Raw genomic sequence first — 19925 nt, 5'->3', positions numbered from 1 at the left:
CTCTCTCCTCCATTAGGTAGGCCTGACTTGTCTTTACCATCAGTAAAATCCTGCTTCTTCCAGGAAGCCTACCCTGATCATCCCTATGGATCTCCTCTGCTTATGTCTTAGTTTGTCACTTACCACACTCAGTTTTACGTAGTTATTTTATTGTTTTATATTGTCCTCAGTGATGGATTAAAATTATTGTTGCTTTGTAGGCATTTAAAGCTGTGTGTACGTATTATTTTTCCAGCCCAGTGTCAGAGCACTGGCAGATGTAAATTGCTTTCTTTTTCTCCCCTGAATTTATCCCCATAGCTCATGGCTGCTGTCTCCACAAAGTGGTCGTTCACTAAGTGATTCAATCTGAGTGGGTATTTCTTGCCGAATCCAAAATTAAATCTATTGTGTTTGACTTTTGGGGTTGTCTGTATCTTTCCTCTCTTCCTTTTAATCTAAGTTCTGAGGTTTAAATATTTTTTTTCCTGCATTAGTTGAAATAGCATTTTCATAATATAGCCAATTCATTTACTATTTTTTATTCAGAATTACAAATAATTTGGATTTTTTTTCTACCTGTAATTAGATCTGTGATTGTTGAGACATGTAAAACATATTTGAACAAAAAAGCATTCCAACACAATTTATAAATATGTTATCCTCTGTGGTAAAGATAAAGTAATGAGACTGATTTTTGCTTGAGGATACATCACATTTGCATCTTAAATATAACTGTTAATGTTCTCTTCTTGTTGATTCAACTCAGGTAAGGTTGATTTTCATAAGTGACAAAAACTTAGATGATTATGTAAAATAATGAACTGTGACTCTTTGAGTTTGGTTCATATCTTGATTATCATTTTGGTTTTTTGGATTACCTTTTTAAAATTACCTGAGCACACAATTTTTTTTATAGGGTGGGATTATAAAACTGTAAAATGTTCTCTTTTGCCTTTGTTTTGACTCTGAAACACTTTTTTGGTTAAATTCTTTAAGAAAGTCGCATTGACTGCATATGTGCAACTTTAGCATCTTTATCATAATGTGGCGTCATCTAACATTCGATTCCTGTTCTTTCATATGTTATCACATCCCAGCAACTCTCAGAGGAGTTTGTAAATGAGGGAGCTGAGGCTCTGAGAGGTTGAATGACTTAGTTTTGGCCACAGGTAACAATGCCTGGGTTTAAGTTTGGTTCTTATTCCTGTATGTTCTACTGGATCAGAGGTGCTTAACCTCTCTTGTGCCATGATCACTTCGGCATTCTGGTGAAGCCTGTGGATTCATTCTCAGATTAGTGTTTTAAATAGAGCTGAGTGTGGTGGCTCACCCTTGTAATCCCAGCGACTCAGAAGGCTCAGGTGGGAGGATTGTTTGAGACCAGTCTGGGCAACATAGCGAGACTCGGTCTCTTAAAAAAATAAGAAAAAAATTATCTGGGTGTGGTGGTGTGCACTCCTAGTCCTAGCTACTCAGGAGGCTGAGGCAGGAGGATCACTTGAGCCTAGGAGTTTTAGGCTACAGTGAGCTATGATCGTGCCACTGTGCTCCAGCCTAGGCAACTGAGTAAGACCTTGTCTCTTAAATAAAAAAAACATAGCATTACAAAGGATACCAATTATAATGGCATTTTCAAAATATTAACCCCCTCCAAATTTGTAATATATACTTATTAGCACATTAAATAACAAGATCTGGTGTTGGGTGTATTAACTATCATTACTTCAAAGAAGTGATAAGCATTAATATTTGGAATGTCTGAAACTATTGTAATGTGTTATGAAAATGTGTGATTTCTATTGGTGACAAATCACAGGTACTGTGGCTAATACTGCTTGGTTTTAGGCCATTATTCATAATTGAAGGAAATGCTTACTTTATTTAGAAGTTAGTGAAAGTAAAGATGCATTTTTTTTTCCTATCCAACTTTATAGATCTTCCCATGTTAAGAACTGTTGTATTAGGCCATTCATTCTGTCTTATCGTGAATGGCTTAAGAGAGAAAACAAACAAAATAACAAAGAAAAAATTAGACCATACTGTCTCTCATGCCTTATATACATTTATGCCACCTGCTGGATCTGGAATGTATTAGGCACTTAAAGTTGAATAAACAAATTATGAAACCAAAAATACATGCTAACAATGTAAGGCCTCACTGAAAAAAGGAAGAATAATAAGACATGTACATGTTGTGAGATTCTGGAGGGTAAAAATTAAAATTTTATTTAAAATGACCAGAACCTATAATTTTAAATTATTAGTATCTCTTAGTAGTCTAGTCAGCTGTATGTTTACCTCTCCAATAAAGGTAAAATGATTATATTGGCATTCGGTACTTTCTTCATTAAAAAGCCTTTGCCTTCTGTACTTCAGCTTCTTTGGGCGATTGGTTTTAATGAGGGTGACTGATTGTCATGGGGAGTTTCCGTTCTCTGTCAGTGATGACTGGCAGACAGCCAGAGACAGGAGCTGAAATAGAGTGTTAGAGAGCACGGAGGTGGTATGGTTCGCCTGCGCATCTTGTAAGTGTGAGGAGATTTGTTGTATTGCTTTTCACCTGGTGATCTGAACCTCTTCTTCAGTTGTCAGGGTGAATGAATAGCTTAAGTGTATTGTCCTTGCTTCTGTCCTTACCTACTCATTCTTTTGCCAGTTAAATGGGAGGTAATCCCTTAAAAGCATTTTGTGTCCTCCCTCAGCTGGGGAATAGGTAAGCTGTTTCTTCTAAACCGGGAAGTCCTTCTGTCTGACTCAGTTGTAGCTCCAGAGATGCTAAGTCACTTAAATGATGTTGACAGGAAAAACTTTAGGTAGAGGAAAGAAACCGATTGAGCACGTTTACCACTCAGCAGGGGTGCCAAGATCCCCCACCCCTGCTGCATGTTAAAAGCTTTCCCCAGGCCAGTGTGCTGGGTCAGAGCTGCAGGACTAGGGAGGCTGTGATGCAGCCCTGTTCCCAGCTCCATCTCTTACCTGGGGAGGAGGGCTGCAGACCTGTGTGTACTTCCACGTGGCTTCCTGAATTCCCTCTCCCAAGTCGGCCCTGCAGAACCATCTAGTGGACTGCTTTTCTGCCATACACATTTTCTCCCTTTACTCTTTCCAACCTTTAATTTAGTTTTCTGATCATTACCAACAGAATTGCACACAAATAATATTTATAATAATATATTATTTATAATAATATAAATTATGATATTTTATAATTTATGATATATTTTATAATTTATAACAATATAATATCTCACACAAATATAGTAGTTTGTGAAAGCTTTTGGCTTGAATTTTTATAACAATTTTTGGCTTACAACAGGGCTGGAGAATATTAACTTCTGATTATCTGAGGACAAATTATTTTACATTTTGTTGGATAGTACTTGTTTTTCTTTTAGTATTTCTTTTATAATTTTTTTTTTTTGATAACTGTTCTTCCCACCCATTAACTTTTATTTTGTCGTACCCCATTAGGAAACTTGTGAAACCTAAAAACGTAAGCATTTATCCAATTATAGGGAGTGTTTGAAAAAAACAGGGCTGCTTAGATTGGTATTTTGTACCATTCCCAACTGGGGACTTAAATGACAATGTTTTGGAGAGCACATGCTGTTAAAAGCTCTAATGGAGAATATTTTAATTTCCATTAACAAATCAACCAATAAAACAGTTATTTACATATTTTCTTTGAGTGTCTAATGAGTTTTGTGATTGTTAGTGGAGATCAGACAAATGGGCTTTAGCTCTTCCGTTGGTTTATCACATAGTTGGTTTATCACACATGCTGCTACCTGCCATGGTGATTAGGCATTTATATGGTTTAAAATTTTTATTTGTAGTCGTGTAGTATTTAATTTATGCTCATAATGAATTATTGGTTAAAGTCTGGAAGCATATGGGATCCTGATGCTGAAAAGCAGGTTAATGGGCATCATAAAAGTGATGATGGCTCTGAAAATTAGCTTCAGGATGCTTTTCACTAGATTGGGAAGATGCACTCAGTCACTCATATAGTACGTTGGGGTGCGTCTCATAATTTAATACTTAATGTTAGACAGAAAATATGGTGATTATTATATTCAGTTTTGCTTTTCATTTACTGGGAATAAAAACTATCCTTCTCCAAATGTATTTGCATTTTCAAACAGTACCTTGAAAGCTTTTATCTTGTTATTTAGAAATAAAACACAAAAGTTCCTCAATTAAGCCAATTAATTTCCTTAATTCCAAAATATAAAAATTCTGATCATTAGGTCATAAAAATGGATTTTGTCTATTTTTGATACTGTAAGTTAGGTCAATTTCATCTACATTTTAAAATACTGTTGGTCCCCAAGCCAAACATAATATACTGTTACTTTTGAATTTTTTTTCATAATTAAAGATTGGAACATGTTGAATTTTATCTTAGTATACTGTAAATGCTTTAAGGAGGTTATTACTATAAAGTTTCTCATGATCTTAATAATAGTAATTTAAAATAAAATGTTCTAAGCCAAGCTTAAAATCACTTACGTAACATGCAAATTATAGATGATTTAAAAAATTACCAGAGGGTTTGTTAAGATTGTATTACTGCAAGAAGTGCAGTTGTCTGGTGGAATGTGTGGCAGAGAGAAGAGCTTTGGTAGGGAAATAAAACGGTTTCTGCATCAGAGAGTTATTGCAGTTTGAAAATGTGTACACACTGGCTCAGACCAGACCTAGCTTTGAATGACTTCAGCACTATATTGCCCTTGCTTGGTCCCGTGTTTTATTGCAGAGTTGATTGTTATGATGGGTATCACCTAACAGGGATGCCAAGCTCCCTGTATCTTTCTGTAGTAAGGATGGTTTGAATAAAAGGTTGCCAAGGTTGTCTGAAGGCAGCAAGCAATATAAAACTCTCCCAGAGTGTGTTCTCTTGGTGTTAAGCCTTTGGAGGTCTGTCCTGTGCTGCAAGATTTAAAGCAACAGTACTCGTGGGTACTCAAAGGGAAACCTGAGATATTTGAGAGAATCTTAGGGAAATGCAGAAATATTACTGTAGTGTGATTAAGAGAGGCCTTTTTAAGATTGTAAAAGTAAAAGTGTTGCTCCTACAAAAATAATTGATGTGTTTCAACCAAGCTTGCTGTTAAGTGACTATGTTTAAGTGGATTATAGTTCTCAATTTACATCTTTTATAAAATTGGACATACTATATTGGGAAAAAAAGGGCCCTTGGATATAATTTGCATTTCTTAAGAATGTGGCAAACCTATCATTGAATGCCTAAAATAATTACTTTGCTACAGAAGTTTACATTAATGCTAAAAACATTACCAGCACCTATAATGTATTCATATTTTACCTAACTTAACCCCAAGCAGACTGCTTTAGACCTAAACTAATGTTTATTTTTTAGCTGATAGCTGAAGTCCCCTTAGGGACTGTTAGCATATCAAAGGGAGTATTGAATGAGTGCAGTTGTTTGTTTTGGGCCATTGGAATTCCCAAGGTTTAGTAGCAGAACATAGAATAGTGGAAGTAGGTTTTTAGATGGGTACAGCTAGGGCAGAGTGGTCCCAAATCACATTCAAGTTTGTGTGTATGACTGGAGGGGGCGGAGATGGGGGAAGAATGAAGGTGTGACTCAGTCTTTTTATTTCAAATTTTGCTTAGTGAATTTGCCATAAAAGAAAACTGTGAAAAAGGAATATTTGGAGGGTTTTGTGTTACAGTCTTGCTGCCCTTATGTAGAATGCTGCATGAGAAGAGAAAAGTAAAAAAATCAGGAGCATTGCTTCCACTAGTCAGGTTCTCAACAAACTTTGGAATAGCTGAGACATTTTCTCATAAAGGTTCAGCTTGCCAGAATGGTAGTGTAGAGTCAGTGAATTATTAGTCTTTAGGTATCTGTAGATAGTATGATTACGTTAGGCTGTCATTAACAGGAAGTATTACTAGATGACTGGATGGAACCTTGAAGAATTAATTGCTAGAGTAGAAAAGAGGATTGAGTCATAGTGATATTTAATCTGTAAGTTCCTTGTTATTTGAAATTTGAGGATTACTTGCATAAGGTTTTGGGTAAAGTAGGTTTATGGGAGCTAAAGTGTAATCTGATGAGGTATTGGTATTTATCAGAAGGTGATATATTCTCACAATAATCATATTATTACTTTTATTATACTCATTTTACAGTTGAGGAAACTGAACTTGGCCAAATTTATGCATATAACACATGGCCAAGCAATTTGACTCTAGAGCAGACATTATTAGCTGCTCTGCTGTGATGGCATGGGTAGAGAGTCACAGTTTCAGAATTATGTTAACTGAAAGGGACATTAAAGGTGATCTAATTCATGTCTCTCATTTTAGAAATAATAAAATGGCTCTTACACAGAGATTGAATAACTTGCTTTATGGCTTATTTACCCTGGGATGGACAAAGCATTTTGATGATTTTCCAATTTACTCTTATTACACATGTTGGTAGGGGAGTGAGAGATCACCTCTAACCCCCCTTTTAGCTCTTAAGTGGGCTCTTTGGCTAGATCTGGAAACGAAATTGACACCAGGCAGATTAACAAGAGAAAAGCATACAAATTTTATTAATAGTTTTACATGTACATGAGGATCTTCACAAGAGAGAGAAGTCCGAAGAAGTGGCCAAAGTTCTTTTTAGACAAAGAACCCTAAATCTGAGAAGAAATGACAGGACAAAGAAAATCTGGCTAGGAGCAGTGCGTTTCTAGTGGAGTTACTAGGAGATATATTGGGATGTGTATGTAAAACTAGTGGGAGATAAGGGTTACTTTGTTAAGCATACTTATTCAGGTCCTTCGCAGCCTCCAGTTCCAGGTCTGGTGGTGACAGGTCTGGTATGGGTGGGTCCCCTTCCTGCAGGAATCCTTATGGCTTGCTGCATGCTGGAAGAGACAGGTCAGCTAGCCCTTTCTGAAACTGCAGTTTCTCCAATGTTTTCAACTGGAAATAATCAGTAATATACCAATCCAGCGTATTTGGGGATGGCACATCCTTCACTCCTTTGGTAGGGATCATAAAAAGGAGATTTTCCTGGGGCAAGTATAGGCTTCTGCCTTAGTCTCTTCCAGCTCTTTCAAGTATGCCCAACATAGCTTTTTAAGCTTTTTTTTTTTAGCTTTTTCTCTTTCTAAGTCTGCATGTTTTTGAGACTTTCTTTGGATTCTTCTAGGTTTGACAAAGGGTAGAGTAGGACTTTGAATTTTTGCCAAGTTTTAGCAAGATTGGTGAGATATAGGTTCCACTATTCAAATGGAGACCCTAAGTTACAGGGTTTTAAAAAGTTAGAATTTTATTTTTCTCTCATGGAAGATTTTGAGTAATTTGATGATTTCTTTATATGGGGACCCAGTTTTCTTCGGCCTTATTGCTCTACACCCCTTGGTTGTTTGCCTTATCTATATGGTCCACAATGGCTCACAGCTGTCCTTGAGCCTGTGCCATGGGAGATGACTTGGAAGCTGCTCACACCACATCCAGTCACCCCTTGTTAGCCAGGACTTAGTCACCAGGCTGTTCCCAACTGCAAGAGAAGCTGGAAAATGTATTCTTCATTCTGACCAGCCATGTGCTCAACCAAAAATTGGATTTCTATTAGTAGAAGGAAACGGAAAATGGATATGGAGACAGCTGTGCTGTGCTATTTGATGGTCATAACTTTCTTTGGATTCCCACATGAGAGTGGGAAAGGGTAATAGTTGGCAGCTCTGAGATACAAGTTCTTTTCAGAATATAGAATCAGGGCACTTTGGAATGGTTGGTTACAAAGACTTCATTTTCTTACGGGTCTGCATTTCTGTTTGGATTTCAGTTGGTTTTGATTTATCAGGATGGATGAAAAATTGAAAAAGACTTGATATTTTCAATTTATGTCCAAAATGGCACGAACTGTATCTGAGGATTCCTCTGCTACTGCAAGGAATGAATAATTTAGTTTGAGTTTTCCTTTAAATCCAAATAAATGTGATGAAGATTAAATTCAAGGTAAAGTTGTAGTATCTCTTACAGTGTCCTGTCATTTGTCATTGCTATCCTATCTTGAAAGCTTTGTGGAAAATGATGTTTTGATATTTGTTATTGAGATACAACTCCCACAAATGGGCATTTAAAATCTCTTTGTCTTAGCCAGTTGATTGCAATGTGTGCACAGACTAACCAACTAAAAAGAAATGAAGTTTGGTATGTTGAATAAAGTTTTCACTAGAGAAACTTCAAGGCCACAAAACCCCAGTGGGAAGTTGTCAGATTCTGTTTTAAGGAAGGAAAACTAAATTTTGATAAGTATTTCCTACCAAGTATAAATCTTTTTTTTTTTTTTTTTTTTTTTTTTTTTTTTTTTTGAGACAGAGTCTCACTCTGTTGCCCAGGCTAGAGTGAGTGCCGTGGCATCAGCCTAGCTCACAGCAACCTCAAACTCCTGAGCTCGAGCGATCCTCCTATCTCAGCCTCCCGAGTAGCTGGGACTACAGGCATGCACCACCATGCCCGGCTAATTTTTTCTATATATATTTTTAGCTGTCCATATAATTTCTTTCTATTTTTAGTAGAGATGGGGTCTCGCTCTTGCTCAGGCTGGTCTCGAACTCCTGAGCTCAAAGGATCCGCCCACCTCGGCCTCCCAGAGTGCTAGGATTACAGGCGTGAGCCACCGCGCCCGGCCTACCAAGTATAAATCTAATCAGCAAGCAAAGAACATTAAATGTTTTATTTTGCTTGTGGCAGCAAAGAATGTAATGATGGATATAATAGAGTTTAAATTTACAGTTGAAGTTATATTTTCTTTTAGCTTATGCCTGTGTGGAATAAAATGAATAGGTCTCTATGTTTATTTCACAGCCAAAATGGACACTTTATAGAGTTGTTTTCCAGAATATCCTAAAATATAGTGATTTTGACTCAGTGACCGCTACACGTAGGAAATGGATCTCCATAGAGCTTTGCTGCCATTATGTTGGGGGATATTCGTTGCATGATGTAGAAAATGCTGTCCTTGGTTATCTTTTATTCTTTTTATCTGACTTAGCTTAACCTCAGCTGATTGCTTAAGTCAGTGGCCAAGAATTTTTCATCGGCTGTCCTTGGTAACATATATCATTCATCATACTAGGATGATTGGTGTTATCAAATGGAAAATCTAAATGGAAGACAAAAAATTAAATGCTATTTGAAAAGCTGGAGTGAAAAGAGAATATTTTGGCTCTCTTGGATTTCCCCTATTTTCTACCTATATTCAGTATGACCACTGAATCCTGTTTGAGATACTTTGTATCTCATCATTCTGAGAGAGGAACTCTGCAGCACACAGCCCTTGTGTGGTATACTTCTGGACAGCATACATAAGAAACTGTGTGTTATAAATTCTGCTTCCCCAAACATTATTGTAGTAAAGTTGTGTGATTGCATTGGTTGCATTTTCTTTGAGTAATTTACCTTTTAGGAACATATAGTCTTATTATAATGGCACATGGGCAGGATGGCTATAGGGTAAAAGAAAAAAAAAAAAACATGAACCAATTTTATTTTCTTGGATCTTGTGGCACTTTAATCTCAGCCAGTTCTTTTTTGGTATAAGTATGGTTTGAACTTTTGTTAGCTAAATTGATATAATTTGTACATTTGATGTTCATGATTGATTTGATAAAGGTGTTTTTTAAAAACTGGAATTTTGCCTATTTATGCCTTGTTTAAAAATAACTTAAGTGATTATGAAAGCAAAAATATGATTTTGGTAATAAATACAATTAAGTATACAGAGAGAAAGGAAAATTATCCATTTCCCACCCAAGACAAAGTTAATCCTTAGTATCATTTTGGTATATATCATTCTAGGCCATATATATGTGTTTCTTTGTGATGGTTTCCTTATGCTTTTTTTCAGTCCTGTACAAATACAAAACAAAATGAAGACCAAACAGTATGTTCAGCTCATCACTTAATTGTGAGAATTTTTTCATGGGATTAATATTCTTTAAAGCATGTTTCTTAATATTAGCTTAGTATTTCATTATGTGGTTGTATTGTGTTATTATTTGACCATTTCACTGTTTTTGAACATTTAATTTGCTTGTAGTTTTTCCCTGTTTTGTATATAAAATGTATACTGCTCTTTCTCATTGTCTAAATCTTTCTCTTTGTCACCGGCTTTCATGTTTCTAAGAGAAAGATTTAATAGTCATTTAAGCTGGTTATGAAAGTGAATTTTTAGAAAATACTTGATCAACATCAATTTTACTTTACCCTTTAGTCTCCGCATCATTCATCATAATCTATGACTTTAGCAGTATTCAGAGACGATGAAAAAGACTCAGATTAATTCTTGTTACTGTCAGGTCAAATTCATTTACAATAAATATGTGAATCTTGGCAATCGGAAGCTAAAATATTTGTGTAATTGGACCTGGACATCAAGCCAGATCCTAAATTTTATGAAAGCTGCTGCACGAATTCTTTTTGTTACAGAATCTTTTCTGTAGGTTTAAAAAATTATAAATCTTAGCATGTTTACTTTCTAAAGAATATATGACTTAAAACAGTCTTGTAAAATATAGTACTGGCTCAATGAAATGGTATATAGTATCGGTCAGGGTTTTTACAGTCAGATGCCGGTGGTTCTCCAGGTGAATGGAGTTTCATTCTGTTTATGTAATGATGCTCTCATCTTTGACCTCAATACCTCTTCATTTCATTACATCTCATTTTTAAGAGAAACCTTATTAGTGATATATAGATAAATTAAGTCACAGAGGGTAGAGTCAGGAGAACACAAGACTCTCTAAACCTGATTTTTTTATTAAAATTACTTTGCTGTGCTTTTCATTGAGGTCTGTCTTTCTATTTCTTTTTTTTCTTTTTTTTTGAAATATTTTTCACCCTACATGAACTTTGACTATGTCTTTCTATTTAAGACAAATCAATATGATGTGATTCCGTATTTTATTTCACAATCCTGTGGTATATACACATACAAGACACACAGTGGTTGTGGCTGTAAAATGACAAGTCTTTTATGTGTGGCATGCTGTGTTGTTCTCATTATTTCACAGCCATGATTCAAATGCTATAAACGTAAATCTGAACATTTTATACTATCCTTTTAAAGATTTTTTTAATATTATGTAAGTATAATGTCTTATTAGATTAATTTCTTTCTATTAAATTCTCTATAAACCATGTAACTGAGATTAAAATATGTTAAAACTATTTAAAAGTGTTAAAACGTGCAGTATTAATAAAATTTTATTCATTTGGATTCATTTAATGTATAATTTGTCACAGAATACAGAAGGTTTATGTTAAATTACACTAACAGAATGGGGATGGGGCATGGGGTGAGAGTGGGGGAGGGTTTGATAAGAAAATTCCGCAAGAGGAAACTCAAATTACTTAGCAAATTATTTTATGAAATCACCATGTTATGTTGGAATTTATTCTTTATGGAGAATAAGTTGGTATTCTAATTATTACTTTCATTAAAAACAGTTCCCCTAAGGAATTCCACCTGATAGCACTTTTTTAAAAAGACTGGATCCAATTGTTGAAGGTACTTGAAAAGAATTCTAAGTACATTTCTTTTAAAGTATCATATGTGTTTAGATCTTACTCATTCTGGCTGCTTTTCTATCATTGTAGGTAGCTTCATATTCTATGCTATGGTGAAAGCTAATTTATTTTTGCTGTTTATAGAGAAATAATTTCTTACTGTAGTCTTTCCTTATTTCAAAAAGTAATCTCTGTGAATTATTATAAGTTAACTTAGGGTGAGTAGTTTTAAATCCTTTTCTCATTTTCCTTGAATATAAAAATGATGTGGCCTTATTGAGCTGTTTGTTCAGTATTAATTATGATGTCACTTGTGAAACATATACTTTTAATTGGTCAAGAGCTATCTAATGTAGATAGTTTTGACGGGAAGTGTGTCAGCTCAAAATAAATCAATGTTTGAGAAATTGTTCTTTTAAAGACAGTAATGCGAAAATATCTGAACAGTTTGTGGGTAGATGGCTTTTAATCTGTATCTCCCTGGCATCTGTGTGCATTGTTGTCGTAGCATTACAGAGACCTGGAATCTTCAGGCTGCAATTTGTACCCACTTTTTCCATTTCCATTGAATTAGTTAAGGAGCCCTCATCCATCTAGGACACATCTTAAAGCATCAGGAGAGAAAAAATGGACAATATGATGATTAGTAGAAAAATAATTTTGGTTACCCTAAGGAAAAATAAGATGCTCCCTGTAAGTGGGACTGGGCAAATGTGCTTTTGGTGAATATGAAGATAGAGGAAGCTAGTAATATTTGGGTTCCTTAGGGCAGAGATCATGTTGGGGGAAGACATTTTGGTTTCATCTCCAAATTTTTATCTGTGTTCGAAAAATCTGTATTAATTTTAGTGGATTATTTGTGACTGTCAATGGCCATGCCAACCATAAAGTAGCTAGGTTTCCCATGTTTTTTCTTTTATCAGGGTGAATATTTTAGTCCAATCTAAAGCAATGGTGCTCAGTGGTGGGGCAGTGTGGCATCACAAGGTTCTGCCCCATTTGAGTAGTACTGCACCGATTTAGGCATATTAGAAATTTGTAGGGGAGCTATGGTGTTTAGTGGCATGAGTGGGGATCTAGATGGCTGGCAATGCCTGGGGTAGTTTTGCTCCTCCAAGAATTGTCCTGTGTCCTGAACTTCTGAATGGTTCATCAGAAATTCATGCAGTTGAAAAACCTGCTTACCTGGCCCAGAACTTAGTATAGCAATAGCTATAGCTTTTATTTGTGGTAATTAATTTAACTCAAGATTCAGACTGTTTTATTACATCTTCTACTGTAGTTATGTCTGAACATTTACATTGTGAGATGGCATTATTTTATCATGAATTTGTTTCTTATATTTCTATTTAAATATTACACTTAGAGTATTACTGATTACATTTTTCATTGGATTGTTGTTATCTGTTAAATTTCAGAATGGTAAAGGGAGCATTACAAAATATTTGCTTCTGAAAAAGCAGAGTTGGGTCTGATAAGGATGAGAATCACTGGTCTGAATGGAGGCACCGTTTTTTCATTGCTATTTTATGCAGTCTCAGGTATTCTGAAGGATTTATACCCCAAAACCTTACTTAGCATCTGGGATAAATTACAGAAATGAAATGCTACTTAAAGATTAAGAAGGAATTCCACCACTTTTCTCTATATAACACTGGTATTGAGGAGATTTGTAGATTATTAGGAATGTAATCATAATGTTTTTTACTGTTATTTTCTGTTTAGGTTAACTTTATTGTGGATAATTTATTTTATTTTTGGACAAAAGGTTAAGTACATTCTTGAATTTAAACTAAAGATAGCACAACACTTAGGTCTTGAAATCCTTGTGCATAGTCTTGTGTTTTAAAGATGGTAAAATCAGCTCTGATGGGCTAAGTCGTAGAGCTTCCACCGTGCTTCACAGAAAATTATTTTTGTTTTATTAGAGATTATGACTACTTTATGAATACCTTGATATGTTGTTCTCTGAACATTAAGTGGAGATTTTTTACCTTAGGTGAGGGAAAAAATAATGGCTATCGGTATTACAATCCGACTTTAAAAAAGAGGCTGATCTCATTATCACAATATGAATTAAATAAAAAACAAAGCCCAGGATATTGCACTATAGCTTAATGAAAAATATTAAACCAATATGTATTATGCTGTCTCACCATTTTAATATATTTGAACTATCATAAATAAAATATGAATTAAGCATGGGTGTAAAATCTGAATTGCTTTATTTAAAACTTCCCAGGCGAGGCCATTGTTCTGCGATGGTTAGCTCCTGTCTTAAATAGGTCCTTTTTGGCAACTCAACCTTACTGGGCTATAAATGAAGCCGCTGAAACCCAGAGGTCTATGTGTGATCTCTCACTATTTCTCCTGTCTAGTAGTAGGCCAGTATCTAGGAATAGGACTGTAGTTTTCTTCCTTATAAAAAAGGCTGTAATTGGGTCACAAATTTTATTTTCATTCATTCAGAAGAAAAGTCTTGAGTTTGGGGTTAGCTGACTTGCCAGGGCTATAGAAAGGTAGGTGGATTAGGAAATAGATTTTATTTTCGAACTTTTGAGTCTTGTCTTTGCCTTGTGCTTTGATTACATGCAAAGATAAATTTAACATTTCCCTTAGAAAACAGTGTTGGTCAGAACTTAAAGAACTAAATATCCCAGTTGAATTTAGGAGTTTTATTAGTAAGTAATGGATTTTGGGATTAAATACATTTATTTTGCTGAGAAGCACACACTAGTTCATAACAATAAGAAGAGGGAGATTGATTTATGAATCTAAGGATTGGAGTGGTATTTGACTTTCTCTTTACCAAAGCAAATTATTTGGGTAAGGACATTAGTCTTGGTTAAATCTTTTTAGCACATGATATTGGGCTTGTCCACTGTTTCACTATTATGAAATACTCTTTAAAAAAATGTTCTATGAACCCTGCATCAGGATGGTTATTAGGAAAGTGAACTAGAGTATGATATATAAATATTAATTGGGCTGTTACTGTGTATCAAACAACCAGATCTTTATGAGTAATATGTACATAATATCCTCTAAATTCCTTTTGAGAAACAGCTAGCATTCGTCAGTATGTTATACGTTAGTTAGAGGTTATTGATTATGGCTGCCTTCAAATATGCACAAGATCTCCACTATTTGTGAAAATCATCTTTTATTTATAATTTTTCCACCTCTTTCTTCCTTGTTTCATTTCTAAACTTGTTGAAGGAGAGGCCTATAATTGCTGCCTTCTGTTGCTGTCCCCCTACTGATTCCTGAGGCTCACGCACCTGATTTCCATGCACTCCATGGGATGATAGGTAATTGTAAGCCATGTGCCAAATCTTTCTCCTGTACCCAGGGTAGACATTAATTCACTGAACCTGGACTTGGCCTCAGAGCCCTTCTCCATAAAGCACCCTAGGCTACTACTGCCAGTTGATCAGAATTGGCACATGAGATGAAATCTATTTATCATTTTTACACATGTTATCTTGGTTCATTTCTTCCTTTCTATTCCATTTCTTTTTTGTCTCTAATGTTGTTCCTCTTCTCTCCCCTCTTTTATCTTATGAATTTTTAAGGCCTGTCCCTTAGCCTTGTACTTTTTTCTCTTTACACATTTTTTTTTTCCAGGAGAACTCACTGAGCTCAGATCTATAATAGTCATTCCTAAATCAGCATGTCCAGCCAGTCTCCAATATGAGTTTCATGTTCAAATATCTAATTGCCTATAGTTCCATGTGGTGGTTCTACCATTACCTTCAACTGAATATGTCTGAAATTGGACTTATTTTCTTTCTTCTCCAAACACCCTCTCCTTCTTTCCTTAATTGACCACCATGGGTATTAATTTTCTGGCATCTGGGCATACCATTGACTTCTTTCTCTTTCATCTCTCAGTCAGTCTCAGATGACAGTGTTTCTTATGAAAAATCTTGTATCTTGCACCCCATCTTCATGGCCGTTCTCCCACTTCAAGTCATCATCACCTTTTGCCAGTGGCTCTCAAACTTCAGTGTGCCTCAGGATCACCTGGAGGGCTTGATAACACACAGATTGTTGGGCACCGTCCCCAGAGTTTTTGATTTTGTAAGGTCTGGATTGGGGCTGAAGAATTTGCATCTCTAACAAGATAACTCCACATGGTTGATCAGAGAACAGAAAACTGAGCTTAATCGTTGAAACTGAAATTTTATAGCCAGTACATTGAGCTTGAAATGAATACCTGTGCTCTCTTTTATAAACATGCTGGTGGTAGTGGTGGCTCCAGATTTTCTGTATAGGAGGGTCCAGGGACCAAAAACCTGGTGATGGCAGTGGCATTGGTGTGGAGAATTTCGAAGCAGGGGATTTGCCTTGGAGTTATTTTTGAGTAGCTGTCCCAGTCTTTATACTTAGTTTGCATATGCTTTTACAGTGTGTGTATGTGTTTCGTTTAAGTCTTCCTGAAGCAACCCCCAATGCTGGTGACTTATTTTACTTAGTGACTAATGTTTGACTCCACAAATCAAGCCATTAACAAGTTTTTATTGGACATTTGCTGTGTGCCAGAAAGCCTGCACAATATTGCTCTCTCCCCATCGCACTCTCTTCTCTTTTTTTTTGCTTTATCTGTAAAGCCTAGAGGCTGTTTTTAATAGTTCACAGGTAAGTACCTGAGAGACAGTTTCTCCAAATGAATATTGTCACTTAAAGGGAAACAGCTGACAGTCTGTGTTGCCAGTGATACACCATTTTATTCCTTTACTTTCATTTTAGTGGGCTTTCTAGAGGAGGTGGAGGCTCAAGCCGGAATCCAATTCACCAGTCTCCCATTTAACACAGTTATATAAGGAGAAGGAATGTTAGAGATTTTCTAGTTTGGGCCCTTGTTTTACAGATGAGATAGTCATGGCCCAAAGCAGTGAAATGTTTTGAACAAAATCACAACTGATTGTGGCAAAGCCAATACTAGACTTGAACCTCCTGCATTTCCAGCTTGGTCCTCTATGCATTTCATGAGTCCTGGAGAAACCTTTGAATACAGTCACACAGGACTATTTGAATTAAATGGAAACAGGTTTGGGGGGTTTGTGTACTTCATTTGGGGTTGGAGAATTAACTCTATATGATTTATAGTTTTATTTCCAGTGAATAAAATATATCCATTTTTTGAAACAAATAAAAAAAAATTAAGCTATGTATCAAAAAGCAATATCCAGAGGTAATTATTATTTTTTAATTTAAATTATAGATCTTATTTTCCTAGAGGCTTTGTGAAATCTTGCAACTATTAATCAGGGTATTAAGACATGAAATACTATATGTATCTGATTCTCAATACTGGTTTTACGAATTGTCTACTTAAAAATGTGGAAACTGTGGAATATGAATTACAAGCTTGTCCATTGCTATACAGCTTCTGCAGCCCAGTATGGATGTTTGTTTTTATAGAGAATGGAACAGGGAGCTGGTTTCCCTGAGTGGTTATTGTGAAGCAAACAATAAAATGGACATTATTTGCATAGTATGCCAGTCAAATTAGAAATTTACAAAGGTACATAAATCCCGATGGAACAATAATATTACAAAATAAACCATTAACTTGATGCCGTTAATGTTTAGGTTGCCAAACTCTTCCTAACACTGTGCCTTCTGATACAATATTTATGATTATGAATGTGCAGTTAAGAATTTTCATTCTGCCGTCTTCATTAACTTTAATGTGTAAGTAGCCACAGTTACCCTGCCAGGTAGTAGACAGATGGCATTTTTTTTTTGAAGGCATTCTTAAGATACATTATCCTTACGAGATGGTGAAGGTAACTGTCGGCTGAACATACTTATATATTTTGTTTGTGTGTGTGTGTTTAAATCAGGTTTGTCTGCCAAGTAGATGGTGCCACAAATGTATAATGGCAAACTGTTACGTATTTATTTCTAATCCCTAAGATTTATCCTAGTCATCTTTCAACTTCCTCCAACCAAACCCTGTACCTTTTAGAAGATGAGGAGCAGGACAAGATTTATCCTGCAGCCTACGCTGTGAGTCATTTAGTTCTAATATACTATGTATTGTATTTCGTTGATTGCATGGATGCTTCCATTATTATTTTTCTAAACAATAAATGATCTTTTCATATTAATGAATTTATTGAAATTATAAGATTAATGGGTATTTCTATGGAGCTGAAAATTTAATTTGGCTGTATCTTCCGGTATAAGCTTTAGCTCAGCTATCTCAATCCTGAGAGAGCCAGAGTTTTTTATCTAAAATCTGCTGCTTGAATTATGTAATTATATACATTTATTTTCTTCTCATAGATCCTCATAGTTTCTCTTCTGTGTTTTTAAACTAGCATGTGAAAATAATAAGCTTTATAAAATTGGCCATGACCTGTATCTAGCAAATGGTGAAATCAGAAAGCGACATGCAGTAAAGAAAAAAATCCCAAAGGAACAAACATTTTTCTAAGAGGCAAGCTGTAATTTTTATTAAGCAACTTATAGAGATTGTTTAAGAAATACTGTAATTGGGGAGGGAATTATAGCGTAAGGATTATGCAAAGAAAACGAAGGAAAGGAGAATTATAAGTGGGAAAAGTTACAAAGGAAATTAGCGTGTCCCCTGAGGTCTAGGGAATCTGTGTATGTTTCAAATCATGGTTGAATTTTCCGTCTTTTGTTTTTTCATAATCTATGAGTTCATAAAGTCCTTTCATTTTTTAGAGTCTTTTCTGTTCACCATTCAAGGACCTATCTTAAATATATTGTAGTGTCATCCCCTTTCCTTCCCTCCCTACCTCCAGTTTAACCAGTTTTTATAAACATAGACATTTGGGCATCACCTGTCACATAGAAGACTGGTGAGGTGTACTGAATTTATGCCACGCTTTGAGGAATAAGACCATGGTATTCACAGTCCCTAAGAATACTCAGAATCAAGTATAAAGTTAGCAATCTTGGAGTTCTTATTTGATCCTGAACCCAAATTTATAGCTTAGAGATTTAGGTCACTTAAAGGAGATCAAAAGATTCGTAGGCAATCAGTAAAGAAGACTCCTTGGACTAGACAAAACATTTGTTTAGAATACTGTTTAGTAAAAACAAATAATGGCCATCAGTTCATTACTGTATGTGTTTCAAATAGTAACAACCCAGCCTCTTTGGTAGCAAGCCTCAATTGATTGTATATGATTTAAAGCAAGGGTCCCCAACCTATGGAGAATTGTGTAATTATTTCATTATATATTATAATGTAATAATAATAGAAATAAAGTACACAAAAAATGAAAAAAAAAAACACTGTTTAGTAAAAACAAACAAAACTTTACTAGGAATCATGAGCTGCTTTCAATCATACAAGCATTTATTATTTTCAATCATGGCTTGAGATAAAGGGGTTAGAGCCATACTTGCTATAACTAAGCAATTGCAGTGCTTGACTTTTTCTCAGATGTTTTATGGTCAATGTCTTATCATCTGTAACTAATTGACAAAATGCCAGTGCTTGTGTTCATTAAGATGCATTTGCCATTGAGAAAGAAATTAAAATAGTTTCTGAGAAGAATTTAAAAAGTACAGGGTCCAAGTATGTGAAGAAAACATTCTTTTGTCTTAACACATTGTAAAAGGAGAGTGTGTATGATTGTGCAAGCCATGGAACCATACTTACTGAACTTTAGTTTTGCAAATTTCCATGGCAAATCGGATTTATATGGCTTGAACATTTCTTGTTTTTACTCTTTTTCTCATTTCACAAATTTTGCCAGTTCCTAAAGATCTGCTTGGAAACTCACTGTGCTAATAGGCAAAGTTGGCCTTTCCTGTGCTTCTCTTAAAGTAGCCCATCCTGAAACACTGACCTTTCAGTTTAATAACAGTTTTATTTGAGAAAATGTTCAGATCCTGAGAGCTGAAGAGTTTTTTTTTTCTTTTCCCCCAGAAAGGCCATTTTAAATAGTAGTCTCCAAATGGTGTATCTTTTTTCTTGCCCACTTTGGATCAGACTTATCAGAAGAAATATATTGTTGCTTTTTGTATTCTATTGATTTAAAAGCAAATAACATAAAGCTCAGATTTGCTCAGAACCCATTACCACACAGGTTTATTTTCCTGCTTGTGCTTTGATTTGCTGTTTTAGATTTTAAGCTCTTTATGCTAGGTCTTGGTTTATCTTTTGTTATTTTAAATTCTCTGTTGTAGCTAAGGTAATTACTTTTTCAGTTGTGACCTTGGACTTGACCCAAAAGTTGTGATTCCGCCCCCCCCCCCCCCCCCCCCCCCCCCCCCCCCGCCATTAGAAAGACAGCTGTGCTTTGTTTGGTCCCTTTACTTACTGAAAATGATACCAACCAGCTGGTCATTTGGGCATGTCTTTTTCAGTGGCCATGGGAGCTTTCCTTTCCCTACCTTTCTCCCTCTCC

The 19925-nt window shown here is 35.5% G+C and overlaps 1 protein-coding gene across 2 annotated transcripts in view; it reads left to right on the top strand.

The window, feature by feature from the left end:
- Nucleotides 1–19925, top strand: part of CHCHD3 (coiled-coil-helix-coiled-coil-helix domain containing 3) — a 267860-nt gene that overhangs the window by 30569 nt on the left and 217366 nt on the right. The window lies entirely within an intron of this gene.

This window comes from Eulemur rufifrons, chromosome 29 (assembly GCF_041146395.1).
Source record: "Eulemur rufifrons isolate Redbay chromosome 29, OSU_ERuf_1, whole genome shotgun sequence".
Lineage (NCBI taxonomy): Eukaryota > Metazoa > Chordata > Mammalia > Primates > Lemuridae > Eulemur > Eulemur rufifrons.
This window is presented reverse-complemented; position numbering and strand designations above follow the sequence as displayed.